This window comes from Pteropus vampyrus, unplaced genomic scaffold (assembly GCF_000151845.1).
Source record: "Pteropus vampyrus isolate Shadow unplaced genomic scaffold, Pvam_2.0 Scaffold530, whole genome shotgun sequence".
In the NCBI taxonomy this organism is placed as follows: Eukaryota; Metazoa; Chordata; class Mammalia; order Chiroptera; family Pteropodidae; genus Pteropus; species Pteropus vampyrus.
The window spans coordinates 380,506-385,323 of NW_011889311.1; positions in this window are offsets into that span (position 1 = coordinate 380,506).

Below are 4,818 nucleotides of genomic sequence, written 5' to 3' on the forward strand. Positions count from 1 at the left end.
ATAAATCTTTCAAAAACGGCATCGTTTGCAGTTAAAGGCCCCTTTAATTCTCAAAGTGCCGTGATTCGGGTGACAAATGTGGGTCGCGGACACGGCACGCGCTGGGGAGCAGGACGGGGTTGCGACGGGGATGACGCTGGACCATGGAGTTGTGCGTCTGGTCTTTCCTCGCCGCAGCCGTCCCGCAGTGACCCCTGCGCGGTTCCAGGTGCGGCCTGAGAGACAGGACAGGGGGAGGGACCCGGCCCTTGGCCTGCGTGCGATCGGCTGACGGGGCAGGGCCACGCTGTGGGGTCAGCAAGGCCAGTGGGTCTGGGTTCCAGGATGGCCTTGCAGCCCCCAGGGAGGAAGCGGAGCCGATGCGAGCGGAGCATAGATGACCCAGAGAGTGTGGCCAGACCAGGGTCAGAGAGGTCAAGGCCGAGGGGCACGGGTGGGAGCACAGATCGGGGGAGAGGGTGGCTTCTGGGCGGTGGAACTGAGTTGGATGCGGGACAGGACGAGAACAGGGGCGACTGGCTGGAGGGGAAGGGCCACTGTGTCCAGAGCCACCGGGCATCCGCGAGCTGGACCTGCCCCAGTCCCCGGCCAGGCGTGAACCCGGCCGCCCACGGTAGCACCGCCGGCCTCATTACGCTTCCTCCTTGCAGAACCCCTGCGATGACAAACGGCACAAGGACATCTGGTCCAGGGAGAAAACGTGCGACCACTTACCGAAGTTCCTCATCATCGGGCCCCAGAAAACAGGTACGGACCTCCGCCCGTGCCGCTCGCGGGCTGTGTTTGTTTTCGCCGTGTGACGGGGACCACTGTCTGCATCGCAGTTCCTCTCTGTCACCCTGGCCACACCCCTCAGACGTCCCCAGCCCCGCCTGCAAACCAGACCTAAGGGCTAAACCTTTAACTATAGATTTTAAAACTAGCGAACAGACGTCAAATGTTTGACAACTTTGAGGCTGTATGTCCTGGTTCTGGTATCCGATTTTTAATTTCTCCTTTTTATGGCTTTGCCTAACTAACTGGTCAGTTCACTTGTCTTTTACAAGTGCTATAGCTAGATTCCAACTCTCCGAGCGTGTGTATTTGAATAATCATTAGGCATAAATGTGGTTGGGACGAGTTTCCTGACACCCAGAGGGTCGTCGGGCATTCTTTCCCTGGGTACTCTGCGGAGGACCAGTGTGTGAGAATGTGCTAAACAAGACTGAGAGTATTTCACCAACGCGATGACACTTCCAATTAGAATATTTTACACTTTCTTCAATATGTGGCAGTTTTATACACTTTGCTCGTGTCCTGATTAATTAAAGTTTTTATTGAGCTGCATATTTTGAATTCACTCCTTCGACGAGAAACATTTTCACCAGTGAATGCGCAAAGCATAACACGGACGAGCCCTTAACAGTAAATCAGCCCGGCCCCGGGAGGGGATTTGTAATATGGGCGAGAAGATCGCTTTTGGGGGTCGTGGGCGAACTCTCCAGACTATCAGGCATTGTTTGTTGAAATCTCTTCTTCCTCCAAGAATATAAATTGTATTACAGCAGTAACGTGCGGACTGGGGAGGAAAGAACAGCACGCATTTTCAGATCGATCTCTTCCGTGGTCGTCTCCAACGTGCATTAATTTCCTGCCAGGCCCACCCCCTGTGCGAACTCTGGACGGCTAACTCTGCTGACGGCACAGAGCGGCCCCACGTTGCACACTCACGTCACACACTGAGCTTAAAGGCGCTGCTGCGACCTTTCGTCCCTGGATGGCATCACTTCTTAGTTCCGCTAGAAAACTGCGGGCCGGTAGATATCAATCTAGTTTTGTCCTTGTTGGTGTTTATGAAGACAGTGACACACCTTTAGATTTTAGCATTTGACCTACACGGACGGAAATGATAAGACTTTCAGCCGGGCTGTGACTTTCCCCAGACCAAGTTAAAAATAAAGAGATCAGATGCTAGCGTGCCACACGCTCAGAGAATGCTTTCTGATGTGGCCATGGCTGGGACGCTTCCCACGGCCCTTCCGTCCTGGCCGTCCAGGGCCCTCCCCTGTCCCCCTCGTCGCTCCAGCTGGCAGGACAGCTCTGTCAGAGGCCGTCCTGCCAGCTGGAGCAACAAGGGGGACAGGGGACGGGCACAAGGAAGCGCAAGGAACCGGCCTTCATACCCTGCTGTCTGCAAACAATGCAGATGTGGCCCACAACCCCTCGCAGTCGGCTGGGCCGTCGGTGGCTCCCAGACCCGCAGGCAGGAGAGGAGGGACGGGCTAGCCCATCCGGCGCTGAGTCCTGGGGGCCCACGGGCAGAGAGGCCAGGTCACGATGCCAGCCACATTTCGACACGGGGAGGTGGGGGCGGGGGTAGGGAGGTGAGGAATTCCCCGCAGGGCAAACGTCCTGCGGTAACTGCAAAGCCCGCTCATGCCCCGGCCTCCCACAGCCCGGCGACATGTCCATGCCGGCTTCCTGGGCCCCGCTCGCCCGTGAGCTCAGTCCGGGAGCTGACCGCGTGTCGGGGCAGCCTCCCAAGGTGCCAGGCCATTCCACGTCCTCCTCAAAGCGTTTACACCGGACGCCAGATAAAATCTAGTCCATGTGCGGGGGCAGGGACACGGGACAGTGAAGTCACACGCTGGGTGCCAGGGCCCAGAGTGCGTGATCACGCCGTTGAGGAGCCCCTTTCCCTGGCGAAGGGCTCGCTCCTGCTCCCTGTCCCAGGCTCCGGCGGCCCGCCTGCTCCTGGCAGCACGGAGGGGCCCCGAACGCACTGACCCCTGCTGCCCGGGGGCCATTCTGCGGCCAGCAGACGAGTGACGTTCCCACGTGCCCTGAGCGAGGGTACGAAGGCCTTTCTTCTGCAGCGACGGTTCAGAAACGCTCCTTACCTTCGCTTTGCCGGGGGGCCGTCTGCTCTCAGCGTCTCAGGGGCTCACCCGGCCCTGTCCTCAGCTCCTGTGTGTCTCAAAAATCTCCTCGTCTCGTTCTCTCTCTTTGTCCCTCTCTCACACACACACAGACACACACACATACACACAGACACACTCAGATACACACGCATACATACACAGACACACACACACACACGCACACACACACACACGCACACAGACACACACGCTCACTCTCATCGCCAGCCAAACACTTCCGTGTAGGTCCCGTCCTAGAAGGTGTTCGCGAGGCGCCTGTCTGACTCCGCCGCCTCCGGAGACGGCCCTGTCCTCTCCTCCCGGTGCCTCGTTTTGAACTTCCGTGGTTGTCAGGAGAGATCGGATCGGTTCTGCAAAACCGCCGGCCTCACGTGTCGCTGTCGGCGCGTTCGAGGTGGCCGTCCCGCCCGGCGCCCCGGCCTCTAGCTCAGTCCTTAACCAGCTGCGACTCCTTAGACTCTTTACGGAGTCGATACAATTCGATTCCATATCTGTTCGTTTTTAATCAGTAATTCCGTCTCCTCGGGGCGTTTGTTAATCGGCCCCCTCCCGTGTCTCGCGGGGCGCCCGTGCTGCGTGGTGCTCGTGAGTACCCACCCCCCCGCAGCCCGCCCCGGCCCATGGCCTTGGATGGGCCCCGCCTGCCCCGCCCGCTCCCGCCTCTGCTCCGCTTGGTGGCAGATCACGCTGTGGGCACCGAAGCCCAGTAGCCCTCACTCCTGTGAGCTGAGACGCTTCACAGCAAAGCGCCGGTTCTCTCGTGAGCCCCTCTGCTGCCAGGTGCCACTGCCATCGCGTGTGCTGCCAGCCCAGCTGTGCGGCCTGACCCTCGCTGCCCCAGGAAACCCAGCAGACTGCCCTGGGTCCCGTCACCTGGTCTCTGCAGCCCCCGCTGTCAGGCTCAGCCACCCCATGTCACCAGGGCAGGACCCCCACAGGGCCCTCTTTCCGGAGCCCTGCCCCCCTTAACCCTTGTGAGAACGCTTGTTTTAAGGTACAACCTTAGAAAGCACCTCCTCCTGGCAGCCCCCACTGGCCTCCCATGCTCTCCTGTGCTGGGGGGCATTCGCCTCTCCCCGCACCCTGGGGCCAGTCTCCCCAGGCGAGTGCCCATTCTCTCGACCCACGTGCACACGCTCTGAGTGTGCAGAGGCCAGCGAGTGTGTCTTTCTATCCGGAGTCATCACCAGTCTTTGCCACAGGGGTGTGCACGGAGCAGCCACAGTCAGCGGGCGTGGAGCGGTTTGGTTCTATTCGGTGGTTCTGGGTGTCGTGTTCCCTGGGGGCCCACCGGGTTCAGGTGAGTGCTCCTTGTCCCAGATGTGTTAGCACTCACCTGACCCCAGGGGAGGGGCATGGGACCGCTGATTCCTGAAGTCCTGCCCTGGCCAGATCGGCTGTCCCCTCACCTGGCCAGCTATGAATACCTAGGCAAGTGTTTAGGTCGATAGAATCAGAGGGACCAACGACCGCCCAAAACACCACTTGGCTTGTTGCCACATGAGACCCATGTCCCCGATTTCAAGGAAATCGTGTCGGCCTGGGAGAACCGGCCGACTGAAAATCGCAAACATTCTGCTAAAATAACCTGTGTCTCCCCCTTCCTCACCGTGACCTTGGCCCGCTTCCTCGCCGTGACCTTGGCCCCCCCTCACCGTGACCTTGGCCCGCTTCCTCGCCGTGACCTTGGCCCCCTCCCTCACTGTGACCTTGGCCCGCTTCCTCCACCAGGGACCACGGCGCTCTGCCTGTTCCTCCTCATGCACCCCTCCGTGGCCAGCAGCCTGCCCAGCCCCCGGACGCTCGAGGAAGTTCAGTTCTTCAATGGCAACAACTACCACAAGGGCCTGGACTGGTAAGGGGCGCGGGGGGCCGTGACGGTGGCACACGCTCTCTC